Source organism: Salmo salar, chromosome ssa18, assembly GCF_905237065.1.
Source record: "Salmo salar chromosome ssa18, Ssal_v3.1, whole genome shotgun sequence".
Taxonomy (NCBI): domain Eukaryota; kingdom Metazoa; phylum Chordata; class Actinopteri; order Salmoniformes; family Salmonidae; genus Salmo; species Salmo salar.
In genome coordinates, this window is record NC_059459.1 from 73876824 (window position 1) to 73895823 (window position 19000).

The 19000-nt window shown below is 36.0% G+C and overlaps 2 non-coding genes across 2 annotated transcripts; one reads left to right on the forward strand and one right to left on the reverse strand.

Moving 5' to 3' along the window:
* Positions 1-921: 921 nt before the first annotated feature.
* trnas-uga (transfer RNA serine (anticodon UGA)) lies at positions 922-1003 on the forward strand. Its single transcript has one exon. It is a non-coding gene; the product is annotated as a tRNA-Ser (tRNA).
* Positions 1004-1941: 938 nt separating this feature from the next.
* Positions 1942-2015, reverse strand: trnat-agu (transfer RNA threonine (anticodon AGU)). Its single transcript has one exon. It is a non-coding gene; the product is annotated as a tRNA-Thr (tRNA).
* Between the last annotated feature and the right edge of the window lie 16985 nt (positions 2016-19000).

The following is a 19000-nucleotide window of genomic DNA, read 5'->3' on the forward strand; positions in this document are numbered from 1 at the left end:
GCCACATTTACCGTCCAGGTTCAGTAAATCCCCAAAAGCTTGAAAACGTAGTTACATTTCTGCCCAAAGTTTAGAAAAACAAACTGAAACTGAACATAATTAATGGGTTTTTTATTTTTTGTTCAGTTAGTTTTGGAGTCAAAGATAATAGTTTCAGTATAGTTATAGTTTTTTCAAACGTATTTGTTAATTATTGTATTTCTCTAAATTGTTGTACCAACCTCAGACGAGTCCCAAGACGCTTGTGTGGATTGTAGAGCAACCCGGAGAAGAGAGAGAGAGAGAGAGAGAGAGAGAGAGAGAGAGAGAGAGAGAGAGAGAGAGAGAGAGAGAGAGAGAGAGAGAGAGAGAGACTTTGCATATACATTGTGTTAGGTGAAGGTTAAACCACAGATAGTTTAACTATGTCAATGGTTCAAGCACAGACCATTTACAGGGCCAGTTTCTTCCACACAGATTAAGCCTAGCATTAAAAAACATTCACATCGTTTTTTAGTCCAGCACTAGGCTTAATCTTTGTGACGGGTCCATAGGGGTTCAACACCACCCAGAACACTAGCTAATGTAATGGACGTTTAATTCATAGCTCACTACTACCACCTAAATACAGATTCGAACAAAATGCCGCATGATTCTCGTTGAGTAGGCTATATTGTGCCTGTGCACGCAGTGAGTGTACTGTGTATTTATGCGCGCTGTACCACATGGCAATTTGTAAAAGTAGACAGGTACAAACAGATAGACGTACACGAAGCTACATAATTCCAACAGTTACTGGAAGTAAAAGTAGACAGGTACAAACAGATAGACGTACACGTAGCTACATAATTCCAACAGTTACTGGAAATAACAGTGTAACAAATTGTTCACTGACAGGTAAGACGTTATTTTATATGCAACTCCTACTCCTTCAAAATAGCAGCTGCGATGGCCGAGTGGTTAAGGCGTTGGACTTGAAATCCAATGGGATCTTCCCGCGCAGGTTCGAACCCTGCTCGCAGCGAGTGTTGGTCAACATTTTGCGCAAGTAAAAACTACACTTCGTCTGTTTATATGGGTTCCTCTGTTTACATCAGTTTATATGGGCACCTGCACCAGCTACTCCAATGAAGACGGTTTAACGAGATAATATCAAGGTCAATAAACATTGATGACTCAAACAAATTCAGACAGGGACGGTGTGAAAACTCGAAGCTGAAGTTAGTATGTTCATGTGATAAACAGCTCAAGTCCAAACTGTATTCCGAATAAATATATATTTTTAAACTTATTAACTTCTTGGCTAGACTATATGTGATGTTGCTAAACATATCCTGAGAACAAAATGACTTACAGTTTTATTGTTTTAAAAGTGAAAGACTAGTCCAGGGCCATCCGTTTTGCAGTCCGCAGAAAAAGTTGAGATATTTAAAAGATTTTGGGACATAGGCTACTGACTGGCTTTTCCTATTCCCTTCAGGATTTTTTTTTACCACAGTAATTTGAAACATGCACACCCTTACAAAAAATATTGTAGTTTGGAAACTGCCGTAAAAGTGCAGTACCTACACTCCACTGTGATATTTTGGACGCAGTAATTGCAGGATAACTGCAGTGTATTGCTGTTGAACTCCAGTTATACTGCACTGTAACTGCTTTTAAACTGCAAAATTACAGCATAAAAAACGGATATTTTGGACACAGTATTTGTAGTTCACTGCAGTTATAATGCACTCTAACTACAGCTATACTACAGTTTACTGCAGTTATACTGCAATCTGACTGCAATTTTCTTTCAAAAGTGTAGGCTTTTGATTGAACTCTCGGCGCCATTGAATTGTGAGGATTTTTAAGTTGTCAGGATTTTTACGAAAAACTACCGGTAACACATTTTGAAATCAATATCAAGTATTCGACGCAACGAGGTCAGACAAAGGTGGTGAGTATCGAACCAAAAGCAAAAGGCACCGCTGGGATTCGAACCCAGGATCTCCTGTTTACTAGACAGGCGCTTTAACCATCTAAGCCACGGCGCCTGTGCGTGCCGCAGACATTATATGGATTTACAATTGTACACTTACACAAAGTCGTCAATTTTTTTTGCGAATAGCTAACGTAGACTGGAGTGTCGCAGCCGTCTAACGCACTTTATTTCAGCTTTAAAGGCGTCGCTGCAGCTCCTGGTTCGAATCCAGGCTCTACCCTGCCGTGATTAGGAGTCCGCTTGGACGGCGCACAGTTGGCCCTGCGTCGTCCGTGTTAGGCAGTCACTGTAAATAAGAATTTGTTCTTAACTAGTCAAATATTTAAAAAAATCTGAACCTTTTCTAAAGACGGGTTTCATTCCCGTAGTGAGACTCATCGCCTCGTGTCATGTAATATCACGTTTGTTCCAAACGGGGGTAGTGTAGTCAAAGAGACTTTCAAACCTACTCAATTGAATTTAACATTGCCAAAGCTGTTGGTTTAGCATGTTGTTGTATAAAGCTTAGAGGTCTAGCAGGTTGTTGTATAAAGCTTAGAGGTCTAGCATGTTGTTGTATAAAGCTAAAAGGTCTAGCATGTTGTTGTTTAAAGCTTAGAGGTCTGGCATGTTGTATAAAGCTTAGAGGTCTAGCATGTTGTATAAAGCTTAGAGGTCTAGCATGTTGTTGTATAAAGCTTAGAGGTCTAGCATGTTGTATAAAGCTTAGAGGTCTAGCATGTTGTTGTATAAAGCTTAGAGGTCTAGCATGTTGTATAAAGCTTATAGGTCTAGCATGTTGTATAAAGCTTAGAGGTCTAGCATGTTGTTGTATAAAGCTTAGAGGTCTAGCATGTTGTTGTATAAAGCTTAGAGGTCTTAAATGTTGTATAAAGCTTAGAGGTCTAGCATGTTGTTGTCTGAAACTTAGTGGTCTATAATGTTGTTTAAAGCTTAGAGGTCTAGCATGTTGTTTAATGCTTAGAGGTCTAGAATGTTGTATAAAGCTTAGAGGTCTAGCATGTTGTATAAAGCTTAGAGGTCTAGCATGTTGTATAAAGCTTAGAGGTCTAGCATGTTGTTGTATAAAGCTTAGAGGTCTAGCATGTTGTATAAAGCTTAGAGGTCTAGCATGTTGTTGTATAAAGCATAGAGGTCTAGCATGTTGTATAAAGCTTAGAGGTCTAGCATGTTGTTGTATAAAGCTTAGAGGTCTAGCATGTTGTTGTATAAAGCTTAGAGGTCTACCATGTTGTTTAAAGCTTAGAGGTCTAGAATGTTATTGTTTAACACTTAGAGGTCTAGAATGTTGTTGTTTAAAGCTTTGAGGTCTATCATGTTATTGTTTGAAGTTTAGAGGTCTATCATGTGATGTAAAGGTTAGAGGTCTAGCATGTTATTGTTTAAAGTTTAGAGGTCTATCATGTTATTGTTTAAAGTTTAGAGGTCTATCATGTTATTGTTTAAAGCTTAGAGGTCTAGCGTGTTGTACAAAGCTTAGAGGTGTAGCATGTTGTATAAAGCTTAGCGGTCTAGCGTGTTGTATAAAGCTTAGAGGTCTAGCATGTTGTATAAAGCTTAGAGGTCTAGCATGTTGTATAAAGCTTAGAGGTCTAGCATGTTGTATAAAGCTTAGAGGTCTAGCATGTTGTTGTATAAAGCTTAGAGGTCTAGCATGTTGTATAAAGCTTAGAGGTCTAGCATGTTGTTGTATAAAGCTTAGAGGTCTAGCATGTTGTATAAAGCTTAGAGGTCTAGCATGTTGTTGTATAAAGCTTAGAGGTCTAGCATGTTGTATAAAGCTTATAGGTCTAGCATGTTGTATAAAGCTTAGAGGTCTAGCATGTTTTTGTATAAAGCTTAGAGGTCTAGCATGTTGTTGTATAAAGCTTAGAGGTCTAGCATGTTGTTGTATAAAGCTTAGAGGTCTAGCATGTTGTTTTATAAAGCTTAGAGGTCTAGCGTGTTATTGTTTAAAGCTTAGAGGTCTAGCATGTTATTGTATAAAGATTAGAGGTCTAGCATGTTGTTGAATAAAGCTTTGAGGTCTATCATGTTATTGTTTCAATCTTAGAGGTCTAGCATGTTGTTGTATAAAGCTTAGAGGTCTAGCATGTTGTTTAAAGCTTAGAGGTCTAGAATGTTGTATAAAGCTTAGAGGTCTAGCATGTTGTTGTATAAAGCTTAGAGGTCTAGCATGTTGTTGTGTAAAGCTTAGAGGTCTAGAATGTTGTATAAAGCTTAGAGGTCTAGCATGTTGTATAAAGCTTAGAGGTCTAGAATGTTGTATAAAGCTTAGAGGTCTAGCATGTTGTTGTGTAAAGCTTAGTGGTCTATAATGTTGTTTAAAGCTTAGAGGTCTAGCATGTTGTTTAATGCTTAGAGGTCTAGAATGTTGTATAAAGCCTAGAGGTCTAGCATGTTGTTGTATAAAGTTAAAAGGTCTAGCATGTTGTTGTATAAAGCTTAGAGGTTTAGAATGTTCTTGTGTAAAGCTTAGAGGTCTAGCATGTTGTATAAAGCTTAGATGTCTAGCATGTTGTTGTATAAAGCTTAGAGGTCTAGCATGTTGTTGTATAATGCTTAGAGGTCTAGCATGTTGTTGTGTAAAGCTTAGAGGTCTAGAATGTTGTATAAAGCTTAGAGGTCTAGCATGTTGTATAAAGCTTAGAGGTCTAGCATGTTGTATAAAGCTTAGAGGTCTAGCATGTTGTTGTATAAAGCTTAGAGGTCTAGCATGTTGTTGTATAAAGCTTAGAGGTCTAGCATGTTGTATAAAGCTTAGAGGTCTAGCATGTTGTTGTATAAAGCTTAGAGGTCTAGCATGTTGTTGTATAAAGCTTAGAGGTCTATCATGTTGTTGTTTAAAGCTTAGGCGTCTAGCATGTTATATAAAGCTTAGAGTTCTAGCATGTTGTTTAAAGCTTAGAGGTCTAGAATGTTGTATAAAGCTTAGAGTTCTAGCATGTTGTATAAACCTTAGATGTCTAGCATGTTGTTGTATAAACCTTAGATGTCTAGCATGAGGTCTAGAATGTTGTTGTATGAAGCTTAAAGGTCTTAAATGTTGTATAAAGCTTAGAGCTCTAGCTTGTTGTATAAAGCTTAGAGGTCTAGAATGTTGTTGTATGAAGCTTAAAGGTCTTAAATGTTGTATAAAGCTTAGAGGTCTAGCATGTTGTATAAAGCTTAGAGGTCTAGCAAGTTGTTGTATAAAGCTTAGAGGTCTAGCATGTTGTTGTATAAAGCTTAGAGGTCTAGCATGTTGTTGTATAAAGCTTAGAGGTCTAGCATGTTGTATAAAGCTTAGAGGTCTAGCATGTTGTATAAAGCTTAGAGGTCTAGCATGTTGTTTTATAAAGCTTAGAGGTCTAGCATGTTTTTGTATAAAGCTTAGAGGTCTAGCATGTTGTTGTATAAAGCTTAGAGGTATAGCATGATTTTGTATAAAGCTTAGCGGTCTAGCATGTTGTATAAAGCTTAGAGGTCTAGCATGTTGTTGTATAAAGCTTAGAGGTCTAGCATGTTGTATAAAGCTTACTGGTCTAGCATGTTGTTGTATAAAGCTTAGAGGTCTAGCATGTTGTATAAAGCTTATAGGTCTAGCATGTTGTATAAAGCTTAGAGGTCTAGCATGTTGTTGTATAAAGCTTATAGGTCTAGCATGTTGTATAAAGCTTAGAGGTCTAGCATGTTGTTGTATAAAGCTTAGAGGTCTAGCATGTTGTTTTATAAAGCTTAGAGGTCTAGCGTGTTATTGTTTAAAGCTTAGAGGTCTAGCATGTTATTGTATAAAGCTTAGAGGTCTAGCATGTTGTATAAAGCATAGAGGTCTAGCATGTTGTATAAAGCTTAGAGGTCTAGAATGTTGTTGTATAAAGCTTAGAGGTCTAGCATGTTGTATAACGCTTAGAGGTCTAGCATGTTGTACAAAGCTTAGAGGTCTAGCATGTTGTTGTCTGAAACTTAGTGGTCTATAATGTTGTTTAAAGCTTAGAGGTCTAGCATGTTGTTTAATGCTTAGAGGTCTAGAATGTTGTATAAAGCTTAGAGGTCTAGCATGTTGTATAAAGCTTAGATGTCTAGCATGTTTTTGTATAAAGCTTAGAGGTCTTAAATGTTGTATAAAGCTTAGAGGTCTAGCATGTTGTTGTCTGAAACTTAGTGGTCTATAATGTTGTTTAAAGCTTAGAGGTCTAGCATGTTGTTTAATGCTTAGATGTCTAGCATGTTTTTGTATAAAGCTTAGAGGTCTTAAATGTTGTATAAAGCTTAGAGGTCTAGCATGTTGTATAAAGCTTAGAGGTCTAGCATGTTTTTGTATAAACCTTAGAGCTCTAGCTTGTTGTATAAAGCTTAGAGGTCTAGAATGTTGTTGTGTAAAGCTTAGAGCTCTTGCATGTTGTATAAAGCTTAGATGTCTAGCATATTGTTGTATAAAGCTTATAGGTCTAGCATGTTGTATAAAGCTTAGAGGTCTAGCATGTTGTTGTATAAAGCTTAGAGGTCTAGCATGTTGTTGTATAAAGCTTAGAGGTCTACCATGTTGTTTAAAGCTTAGAGGTCTAGAATGTTATTGTTTAACACTTAGAGGTCTAGAATGTTGTTGTTTAAAGCTTCGAGGTCTATCATGTTATTGTTTGAAGTTTAGAGGTCTATCATGTGATGTAAAGGTTAGAGGTCTAGCATGTTATTGTTTAAAGTTTAGAGGTCTATCATGTTATTGTTTAAAGCTTAGAGGTCTAGCGTGTTGTACAAAGCTTAGAGGTGTAGCATGTTGTATAAAGCTTAGCGGTCTAGCGTGTTGTATAAAGCTTAGAGGTCTAGCATGTTGTATAAAGCTTAGAGGTCTAGCATGTTGTATAAAGCTTAGAGGTCTAGCATGTTGTATAAAGCTTAGAGGTCTAGCATGTTGTTGTATAAAGCTTAGAGGTCTAGCATGTTGTATAAAGCTTAGAGGTCTAGCATGTTGTTGTATAAAGCTTAGAGGTCTAGCATGTTGTATAAAGCTTAGAGGTCTAGCATGTTGTTGTATAAAGCTTAGAGGTCTAGCATGTTGTATAAAGCTTATAGGTCTAGCATGTTGTATAAAGCTTAGAGGTCTAGCATGTTTTTGTATAAAGCTTAGAGGTCTAGCATGTTGTTGTATAAAGCTTAGAGGTCTAGCATGTTGTTGTATAAAGCTTAGAGGTCTAGCATGTTGTTTTATAAAGCTTAGAGGTCTAGCGTGTTATTGTTTAAAGCTTAGAGGTCTAGCATGTTATTGTATAAAGATTAGAGGTCTAGCATGTTGTTGAATAAAGCTTTGAGGTCTATCATGTTATTGTTTCAATCTTAGAGGTCTAGCATGTTGTTGTATAAAGCTTAGAGGTCTAGCATGTTGTTTAAAGCTTAGAGGTCTAGAATGTTGTATAAAGCTTAGAGGTCTAGCATGTTGTTGTATAAAGCTTAGAGGTCTAGCATGTTGTTGTGTAAAGCTTAGAGGTCTAGAATGTTGTATAAAGCTTAGAGGTCTAGCATGTTGTATAAAGCTTAGAGGTCTAGAATGTTGTATAAAGCTTAGAGGTCTAGCATGTTGTTGTGTAAAGCTTAGTGGTCTATAATGTTGTTTAAAGCTTAGAGGTCTAGCATGTTGTTTAATGCTTAGAGGTCTAGAATGTTGTATAAAGCCTAGAGGTCTAGCATGTTGTTGTATAAAGTTAAAAGGTCTAGCATGTTGTTGTATAAAGCTTAGAGGTTTAGAATGTTCTTGTGTAAAGCTTAGAGGTCTAGCATGTTGTATAAAGCTTAGATGTCTAGCATGTTGTTGTATAAAGCTTAGAGGTCTAGCATGTTGTTGTATAATGCTTAGAGGTCTAGCATGTTGTTGTGTAAAGCTTAGAGGTCTAGAATGTTGTATAAAGCTTAGAGGTCTAGCATGTTGTATAAAGCTTAGAGGTCTAGCATGTTGTATAAAGCTTAGAGGTCTAGCATGTTGTTGTATAAAGCTTAGAGGTCTAGCATGTTGTTGTATAAAGCTTAGAGGTCTAGCATGTTGTATAAAGCTTAGAGGTCTAGCATGTTGTTGTATAAAGCTTAGAGGTCTAGCATGTTGTTGTATAAAGCTTAGAGGTCTATCATGTTGTTGTTTAAAGCTTAGGCGTCTAGCATGTTATATAAAGCTTAGAGTTCTAGCATGTTGTTTAAAGCTTAGAGGTCTAGAATGTTGTATAAAGCTTAGAGTTCTAGCATGTTGTATAAAGCTTAGAGGTCTAGCATGTTTTTGTATAAAGCTTAGAGGTCTAGCATGTTGTTGTATAAAGCTTAGAGGTCTAGCATGTTGTTGTATAAAGCTTAGAGGTCTAGCATGTTGTTTTATAAAGCTTAGAGGTCTAGCGTGTTATTGTTTAAAGCTTAGAGGTCTAGCATGTTATTGTATAAAGATTAGAGGTCTAGCATGTTGTTGAATAAAGCTTTGAGGTCTATCATGTTATTGTTTCAATCTTAGAGGTCTAGCATGTTGTTGTATAAAGCTTAGAGGTCTAGCATGTTGTTTAAAGCTTAGAGGTCTAGAATGTTGTATAAAGCTTAGAGGTCTAGCATGTTGTTGTATAAAGCTTAGAGGTCTAGCATGTTGTTGTGTAAAGCTTAGAGGTCTAGAATGTTGTATAAAGCTTAGAGGTCTAGCATGTTGTATAAAGCTTAGAGGTCTAGAATGTTGTATAAAGCTTAGAGGTCTAGCATGTTGTTGTGTAAAGCTTAGTGGTCTATAATGTTGTTTAAAGCTTAGAGGTCTAGCATGTTGTTTAATGCTTAGAGGTCTAGAATGTTGTATAAAGCCTAGAGGTCTAGCATGTTGTTGTATAAAGTTAAAAGGTCTAGCATGTTGTTGTATAAAGCTTAGAGGTTTAGAATGTTCTTGTGTAAAGCTTAGAGGTCTAGCATGTTGTATAAAGCTTAGATGTCTAGCATGTTGTTGTATAAAGCTTAGAGGTCTAGCATGTTGTTGTATAATGCTTAGAGGTCTAGCATGTTGTTGTGTAAAGCTTAGAGGTCTAGAATGTTGTATAAAGCTTAGAGGTCTAGCATGTTGTATAAAGCTTAGAGGTCTAGCATGTTGTATAAAGCTTAGAGGTCTAGCATGTTGTTGTATAAAGCTTAGAGGTCTAGCATGTTGTTGTATAAAGCTTAGAGGTCTAGCATGTTGTATAAAGCTTAGAGGTCTAGCATGTTGTTGTATAAAGCTTAGAGGTCTAGCATGTTGTTGTATAAAGCTTAGAGGTCTATCATGTTGTTGTTTAAAGCTTAGGCGTCTAGCATGTTATATAAAGCTTAGAGTTCTAGCATGTTGTTTAAAGCTTAGAGGTCTAGAATGTTGTATAAAGCTTAGAGTTCTAGCATGTTGTATAAACCTTAGATGTCTAGCATGTTGTTGTATAAACCTTAGATGTCTAGCATGAGGTCTAGAATGTTGTTGTATGAAGCTTAAAGGTCTTAAATGTTGTATAAAGCTTAGAGCTCTAGCTTGTTGTATAAAGCTTAGAGGTCTAGAATGTTGTTGTATGAAGCTTAAAGGTCTTAAATGTTGTATAAAGCTTAGAGGTCTAGCATGTTGTATAAAGCTTAGAGGTCTAGCAAGTTGTTGTATAAAGCTTAGAGGTCTAGCATGTTGTTGTATAAAGCTTAGAGGTCTAGCATGTTGTTGTATAAAGCTTAGAGGTCTAGCATGTTGTATAAAGCTTAGAGGTCTAGCATGTTGTATAAAGCTTAGAGGTCTAGCATGTTGTTTTATAAAGCTTAGAGGTCTAGCATGTTTTTGTATAAAGCTTAGAGGTCTAGCATGTTGTTGTATAAAGCTTAGAGGTATAGCATGATTTTGTATAAAGCTTAGCGGTCTAGCATGTTGTATAAAGCTTAGAGGTCTAGCATGTTGTTGTATAAAGCTTAGAGGTTTAGCATGTTGTATAAAGCTTACTGGTCTAGCATGTTGTTGTATAAAGCTTAGAGGTCTAGCATGTTGTATAAAGCTTATAGGTCTAGCATGTTGTATAAAGCTTAGAAGTCTAGCATGTTGTTGTATAAAGCTTATAGGTCTAGCATGTTGTATAAAGCTTAGAGGTCTAGCATGTTGTTGTATAAAGCTTAGAGGTCTAGCATGTTGTTTTATAAAGCTTAGAGGTCTAGCGTGTTATTGTTTAAAGCTTAGAGGTCTAGCATGTTATTGTATAAAGCTTAGAGGTCTAGCATGTTGTATAAAGCATAGAGGTCTAGCATGTTGTATAAAGCTTAGAGGTCTAGAATGTTGTTGTATAAAGCTTAGAGGTCTAGCATGTTGTATAACGCTTAGAGGTCTAGCATGTTGTACAAAGCTTAGAGGTCTAGCATGTTGTTGTCTGAAACTTAGTGGTCTATAATGTTGTTTAAAGCTTAGAGGTCTAGCATGTTGTTTAATGCTTAGAGGTCTAGAATGTTGTATAAAGCTTAGAGGTCTAGCATGTTGTATAAAGCTTAGATGTCTAGCATGTTTTTGTATAAAGCTTAGAGGTCTTAAATGTTGTATAAAGCTTAGAGGTCTAGCATGTTGTTGTCTGAAACTTAGTGGTCTATAATGTTGTTTAAAGCTTAGAGGTCTAGCATGTTGTTTAATGCTTAGATGTCTAGCATGTTTTTGTATAAAGCTTAGAGGTCTTAAATGTTGTATAAAGCTTAGAGGTCTAGCATGTTGTATAAAGCTTAGAGGTCTAGCATGTTTTTGTATAAACCTTAGAGCTCTAGCTTGTTGTATAAAGCTTAGAGGTCTAGAATGTTGTTGTGTAAAGCTTAGAGCTCTTGCATGTTGTATAAAGCTTAGATGTCTAGCATATTGTTGTATAAAGCTTATAGGTCTAGCATGTTGTATAAAGCTTAGAGGTCTAGCATGTTGTTGTATAAAGCTTAGAGGTCTAGCATGTTGTTGTATAAAGCTTAGAGGTCTACCATGTTGTTTAAAGCTTAGAGGTCTAGAATGTTATTGTTTAACACTTAGAGGTCTAGAATGTTGTTGTTTAAAGCTTCGAGGTCTATCATGTTATTGTTTGAAGTTTAGAGGTCTATCATGTGATGTAAAGGTTAGAGGTCTAGCATGTTATTGTTTAAAGTTTAGAGGTCTATCATGTTATTGTTTAAAGTTTAGAGGTCTATCATGTTATTGTTTAAAGCTTAGAGGTCTAGCGTGTTGTACAAAGCTTAGAGGTGTAGCATGTTGTATAAAGCTTAGCGGTCTAGCGTGTTGTATAAAGCTTAGAGGTCTAGCATGTTGTATAAAGCTTAGAGGTCTAGCATGTTGTATAAAGCTTAGAGGTCTAGCATGTTGTATAAAGCTTAGAGGTCTAGCATGTTGTTGTATAAAGCTTAGAGGTCTAGCATGTTGTATAAAGCTTAGAGGTCTAGCATGTTGTTGTATAAAGCTTAGAGGTCTAGCATGTTGTATAAAGCTTAGAGGTCTAGCATGTTGTTGTATAAAGCTTAGAGGTCTAGCATGTTGTATAAAGCTTATAGGTCTAGCATGTTGTATAAAGCTTAGAGGTCTAGCATGTTTTTGTATAAAGCTTAGAGGTCTAGCATGTTGTTGTATAAAGCTTAGAGGTCTAGCATGTTGTTGTATAAAGCTTAGAGGTCTAGCATGTTGTTTTATAAAGCTTAGAGGTCTAGCGTGTTATTGTTTAAAGCTTAGAGGTCTAGCATGTTATTGTATAAAGATTAGAGGTCTAGCATGTTGTTGAATAAAGCTTTGAGGTCTATCATGTTATTGTTTCAATCTTAGAGGTCTAGCATGTTGTTGTATAAAGCTTAGAGGTCTAGCATGTTGTTTAAAGCTTAGAGGTCTAGAATGTTGTATAAAGCTTAGAGGTCTAGCATGTTGTTGTATAAAGCTTAGAGGTCTAGCATGTTGTTGTGTAAAGCTTAGAGGTCTAGAATGTTGTATAAAGCTTAGAGGTCTAGCATGTTGTATAAAGCTTAGAGGTCTAGAATGTTGTATAAAGCTTAGAGGTCTAGCATGTTGTTGTGTAAAGCTTAGTGGTCTATAATGTTGTTTAAAGCTTAGAGGTCTAGCATGTTGTTTAATGCTTAGAGGTCTAGAATGTTGTATAAAGCCTAGAGGTCTAGCATGTTGTTGTATAAAGTTAAAAGGTCTAGCATGTTGTTGTATAAAGCTTAGAGGTTTAGAATGTTCTTGTGTAAAGCTTAGAGGTCTAGCATGTTGTATAAAGCTTAGATGTCTAGCATGTTGTTGTATAAAGCTTAGAGGTCTAGCATGTTGTTGTATAATGCTTAGAGGTCTAGCATGTTGTTGTGTAAAGCTTAGAGGTCTAGAATGTTGTATAAAGCTTAGAGGTCTAGCATGTTGTATAAAGCTTAGAGGTCTAGCATGTTGTATAAAGCTTAGAGGTCTAGCATGTTGTTGTATAAAGCTTAGAGGTCTAGCATGTTGTTGTATAAAGCTTAGAGGTCTAGCATGTTGTATAAAGCTTAGAGGTCTAGCATGTTGTTGTATAAAGCTTAGAGGTCTAGCATGTTGTTGTATAAAGCTTAGAGGTCTATCATGTTGTTGTTTAAAGCTTAGGCGTCTAGCATGTTATATAAAGCTTAGAGTTCTAGCATGTTGTTTAAAGCTTAGAGGTCTAGAATGTTGTATAAAGCTTAGAGTTCTAGCATGTTGTATAAAGCTTAGAGGTCTAGCATGTTTTTGTATAAAGCTTAGAGGTCTAGCATGTTGTTGTATAAAGCTTAGAGGTCTAGCATGTTGTTGTATAAAGCTTAGAGGTCTAGCATGTTGTTTTATAAAGCTTAGAGGTCTAGCGTGTTATTGTTTAAAGCTTAGAGGTCTAGCATGTTATTGTATAAAGATTAGAGGTCTAGCATGTTGTTGAATAAAGCTTTGAGGTCTATCATGTTATTGTTTCAATCTTAGAGGTCTAGCATGTTGTTGTATAAAGCTTAGAGGTCTAGCATGTTGTTTAAAGCTTAGAGGTCTAGAATGTTGTATAAAGCTTAGAGGTCTAGCATGTTGTTGTATAAAGCTTAGAGGTCTAGCATGTTGTTGTGTAAAGCTTAGAGGTCTAGAATGTTGTATAAAGCTTAGAGGTCTAGCATGTTGTATAAAGCTTAGAGGTCTAGAATGTTGTATAAAGCTTAGAGGTCTAGCATGTTGTTGTGTAAAGCTTAGTGGTCTATAATGTTGTTTAAAGCTTAGAGGTCTAGCATGTTGTTTAATGCTTAGAGGTCTAGAATGTTGTATAAAGCCTAGAGGTCTAGCATGTTGTTGTATAAAGTTAAAAGGTCTAGCATGTTGTTGTATAAAGCTTAGAGGTTTAGAATGTTCTTGTGTAAAGCTTAGAGGTCTAGCATGTTGTATAAAGCTTAGATGTCTAGCATGTTGTTGTATAAAGCTTAGAGGTCTAGCATGTTGTTGTATAATGCTTAGAGGTCTAGCATGTTGTTGTGTAAAGCTTAGAGGTCTAGAATGTTGTATAAAGCTTAGAGGTCTAGCATGTTGTATAAAGCTTAGAGGTCTAGCATGTTGTATAAAGCTTAGAGGTCTAGCATGTTGTTGTATAAAGCTTAGAGGTCTAGCATGTTGTTGTATAAAGCTTAGAGGTCTAGCATGTTGTATAAAGCTTAGAGGTCTAGCATGTTGTTGTATAAAGCTTAGAGGTCTAGCATGTTGTTGTATAAAGCTTAGAGGTCTATCATGTTGTTGTTTAAAGCTTAGGCGTCTAGCATGTTATATAAAGCTTAGAGTTCTAGCATGTTGTTTAAAGCTTAGAGGTCTAGAATGTTGTATAAAGCTTAGAGTTCTAGCATGTTGTATAAACCTTAGATGTCTAGCATGTTGTTGTATAAACCTTAGATGTCTAGCATGAGGTCTAGAATGTTGTTGTATGAAGCTTAAAGGTCTTAAATGTTGTATAAAGCTTAGAGCTCTAGCTTGTTGTATAAAGCTTAGAGGTCTAGAATGTTGTTGTATGAAGCTTAAAGGTCTTAAATGTTGTATAAACCTTAGATGTCTAGCATGTTGTTGTATAAACCTTAGATGTCTAGCATGAGGTCTAGAATGTTGTTGTCTGAAACTTAGTGGTCTATAATGTTGTTTAAAGCTTAGAGGTCTAGCATGTTGTTTAATGCTTAGAGGTCTAGAATGTTGTATAAAGCTTAGAGGTCTAGCATGTTGTATAAAGCTTAGATGTCTAGCATGTTTTTGTATAAAGCTTAGAGGTCTTAAATGTTGTATAAAGCTTAAAGGTCTAGCATGTTGTATAAAGCTTAGAGGTCAAGCATGTTGTTGTATAAAGCTTAGAGCTCTAGCTTGTTGTATAAAGCTTAGAGGTCTCGAATGTTGTTGTGTAAAGCTTAGAGGTCTTGCATGTTGTATAAAGCTTAGATGTCTAGCATATTGTTGTATAAAGATTAGAGGTCTAGCATGTTGCTGTATAAAGCTTAGAGGTTTAGCATGTTGTTGTGTAAAGCTTAGAGGTCTAGCATGTTGTTGTGTAAAGCTTAGAGGTCTAGCATGTTGTTGTATAAAGTTTAGAGGTCTAGCATGTTGTTGTATAAAGCTAAAAGGTCTAGCATGTTGTTGTATAAAGCTTAGAGGTCTAGCATATTGTATAAAGCTTAGAGGTCTAGCATGTTGTATAAAGCTTAGAGGTCTAGAATGTTGTTTTATAAAGCTTAGAGGTCTAGCATGTTGTATAAAGCTTAGAGGTCTAGCATGTTGTATAAAGCTTAGAGGTCTAGCATGTTGTTGTTTAAAGCTTAGAGGTCTAGCATGTTGTATAAAGCTTAGAGCTCTAGCATGTTGTATAAAGCATAGAGGTCTAGCATGTTGTTGTATAAAGCTTAGAGGTCTACCATGTTGTTTAAAGCTTAGAGGTCTAGAATGTTATTGTTTAAAGCTTAGAGGTCTAGCATGTTGTATAAACCTTAGAGGTCTAGCATCTTGTTGTATAAAGCTTAGAGGTCTAGCATGTTGTTGTATAAACCTTAGAGGTCTTGCATGTTGTTGTATAAAGCTTAGATGTCTAGCATGTTGTATAAATCTTAGAGGTCTATCATGTTGTTGTTTAAAGCTTAGGCGTCTAGCATGTTATATAAAGCTTAGAGGTCTAGCATGTTGTTTAAAGCTTAGAGGTCTAGAATGTTGTATAAAGCTTAGAGGTCTATCATGTTTTTGTATAAAGCTTAGAGGTCTAGCATGTTGTTGTGTAAAGCTTAGAGGTCTAGAATGTTGTATAAAGCATAGAGGTCTAGCATGTTGTATAACGCTTAGAGGTCTAGCATGTTGTACAAAGCTTAGAGGTCTAGCATGTTGTTGTCTGAAACTTAGTGGTCTATAATGTTGTTTAAAGCTTAGAGGTCTAGCATGTTGTTTAATGCTTAGAGGTCTAGAATGTTGTATAAAGCTTAGAGGTCTAGCATGTTGTATAAAGCTTAGATGTCTAGCATGTTTTTGTATAAAGCTTAGAGGTCTTAAATGTTGTATAAAGCTTAGAGGTCTAGCATGTTGTATAAAGCTTAGAGGTCAAGCATGTTGTTGTATAAAGCTTAGAGCTCTAGCTTGTTGTATAAAGCTTAGAGGTCTCGAATGTTGTTGTGTAAAGCTTAGAGGTCTTGCATGTTGTATAAAGCTTAGATGTCTAGCATATTGTTGTATAAAGATTAGAGGTCTAGCATGTTGCTGTATAAAGCTTAGAGGTTTAGCATGTTGTTGTGTAAAGCTTAGAGGTCTAGCATGTTGTTGTGTAAAGCTTAGAGGTCTAGCATGTTGTTGTATAAAGTTTAGAGGTCTAGCATGTTGTTGTATAAAGCTAAAAGGTCTAGCATGTTGTTGTATAAAGCTTAGAGGTCTAGCATATTGTATACAGCTTAGAGGTCTAGCATGTTGTATAAAGCTTAGAGGTCTAGAATGTTGTTGTATGAAGCTTAAAGGTCTTAAATGTGGTATAAAGCTTAGAGGTCTAGCATGTTGTTTAAAGCTTAGTGGTCTAGAATGTTGTTCAAAGCTTGGAGGTCTAGCATGTTGTATAAAGCTTAGAGGTCTAGCATGTTGTTGTATAAAGCTTAGTGGTCTAGAATGTTGTTCAAAGCTTGGAGGTCTAGCATGTTGTATAAAGCTTAGAGGTCTAGCATGTTGTATAAAGCTTAGCGATCTAGCGTGTTGTATAAAGCTTAGAGGTCTAGCATGTTGTATAAAGCTTAGAGGTGTAGCATGTTGTATAAAGCTTAGAGGTCTAGAATGTTGTTTAAAGCTTAGAGGTCTAGCGTGTTGTATAAAGCTTAGAGGTGTAGCATGTTGTATAAAGCTTAGAGGTCTAGAATGTTGTATAAAGCTTAGCTGTCTAGCGTGTTGTATAAAGCTTAGAGGTCTAGCATGTTGTATAAAGCTTAGAGGTCTAGCATTTTGTTTTATAAAGCTTAGAGGTCTAGCATGTTGTATAAAGCTTAGAGGTCTAGCATGTTGTTTTATAAATCTTAGAGGTCTAGCATGTTGTTTTATAAAACTTAGAGGTCTAGCGTGTTGTTGTATAAAGCTTAGAGGTCTATCATGTTATTGTTTCAATCTTAGAGGTCTAGCATGTTGTTGTATAAACCTTAGAGGTCTAGCATGTTGTATAAAGCTTAGAGGTCTAGCATGTTGTTTTATAAAGCTTAGAGGTCTAGCATGTTGTATAAAGCTTAGAGGTCTAGCATGTTGTATAAAGCTTAGAGGTCTAGCATGTTGTATAAAGCTTAGAGGTCTAGCATGTTGTTGTTTAAAGCTTAGAAGTCTAGCATGTTGTATAAAGCTTAGAGCTCTAGCATGTTGTATAAAGCATAGAGGTCTAGCATGTTGTTGTATAAAGCTTAGAGGTCTACCATGTTGTTTAAAGCTTAGAGGTCTAGAATGTTATTGTTTAAAGCTTAGAGGTCTAGCATGTTGTATAAACCTTAGAGGTCTAGCATCTTGTTGTATAAAGCTTAGAGGTCTAGCATGTTGTTGTATAAAGCTTAGAGGTCTTGCATGTTGTTGTATAAAGCTTAGATGTCTAGCATGTTGTATAAATCTTAGAGGTCTATCATGTTGTTGTTTAAAGCTTAGGCGTCTAGCATGTTATATAAAGCTTAGAGGTCTAGCATGTTGTTTAAAGCTTAGAGGTCTAGAATGTTGTATAAAGCTTAGAGGTCTATCATGTTTTTGTATAAAGCTTAGAGGTCTAGCATGTTGTTGTGTAAAGCTTAGAGGTCTAGAATGTTGTATAAAGCATAGAGGTCTAGCATGTTGTATAACGCTTAGAGGTCTAGCATGTTGTACAAAGCTTAGAGGTCTAGCATGTTGTTGTCTGAAACTTAGTGGTCTATAATGTTGTTTAAAGCTTAGAGGTCTAGCATGTTGTTTAATGCTTAGAGGTCTAGAATGTTGTATAAAGCTTAGAGGTCTAGCATGTTGTATAAAGCTTAGATGTCTAGCATGTTTTTGTATAAAGCTTAGAGGTCTTAAATGTTGTATAAAGCTTAAAGGTCTAGCATGTTGTATAAAGCTTAGAGGTCAAGCATGTTGTTGTATAAAGCTTAGAGCTCTAGCTTGTTGTATAAAGCTTAGAGGTCTCGAATGTTGTTGTGTAAAGCTTAGAGGTCTTGCATGTTGTATAAAGCTTAGATGTCTAGCATATTGTTGTATAAAGATTAGAGGTCTAGCATGTTGCTGTATAAAGCTTAGAGGTTTAGCATGTTGTTGTGTAAAGCTTAGAGGTCTAGCATGTTGTTGTGTAAAGCTTAGAGGTCTAGCATGTTGTTGTATAAAGTTTAGAGGTCTAGCATGTTGTTGTATAAAGCTAAAAGGTCTAGCATGTTGTTGTATAAAGCTTAGAGGTCTAGCATATTGTATAAAGCTTAGAGGTCTAGCATGTTGTATAAAGCTTAGAGGTCTAGAATGTTGTTTTATAAAGCTTAGAGGTCTAGCATGTTGTATAAAGCTTAGAGGTCTAGCATGTTGTATAAAGCTTAGAGGTCTAGCATGTTGTTGTTTAAAGCTTAGAGGTCTAGCATGTTGTATAAAGCTTAGAGCTCTAGCATGTTGTATAAAGCATAGAGGTCTAGCATGTTGTTGTATAAAGCTTAGAGGTCTACCATGTTGTTTAAAGCTTAGAGGTCTAGAATGTTATTGTTTAAAGCTTAGAGGTCTAGCATGTTGTATAAACCTTAGAGGTCTAGCATCTTGTTGTATAAAGCTTAGAGGTCTAGCATGTTGTTGTATAAAGCTTAGAGGTCTTGCATGTTATTGTATAAAGCTTAGATGTCTAGCATGTTGTATAAATCTTAGAGGTCTATCATGTTGTTGTTTAAAGCTTAGGCGTCTAGCATGTTATATAAAGCTTAGAGGTCTAGCATGTTGTTTAAAGCTTAGAGGTCTAGAATGTTGTATAAAGCTTAGAGGTCTATCATGTTTTTGTATAAAGCTTAGAGGTCTAGCATGTTGTTGTGTAAAGCTTAGAGGTCTAGAATGTTGTATAAAGCATAGAGGTCTAGCATGTTGTATAACGCTTAGAGGTCTAGCATGTTGTACAAAGCTTAGAGTTCTAGCATGTTGTTGTCTGAAACTTAGTGGTCTATAATGTTGTTTAAAGCTTAGAGGTCTAGCATGTTGTTTAATGCTTAGAGGTCTAGAATGTTGTATAAAGCTTAGAGGTCTAGCATGTTGTATAAAGCTTAGATGTCTAGCATGTTTTTGTATAAAGCTTAGAGGTCTTAAATGTTGTATAAAGCTTAGAGGTCTAGCATGTTGTATAAAGCTTAGAGGTCAAGCATGTTGTTGTATAAAGCTTAGAGCTCTAGCTTGTTGTATAAAGCTTAGAGGTCTCGAATGTTGTTGTGTAAAGCTTAGAGGTCTTGCATGTTGTATAAAGCTTAGATGTCTAGCATATTGTTGTATAAAGATTAGAGGTCTAGCATGTTGCTGTATAAAGCTTAGAGGTTTAGCATGTTGGTGTGTAAAGCTTAGAGGTCTAGCATGTTGTTGTGTAAAGCTTAGAGGTCTAGCATGTTGTTGTATAAAGTTTAGAG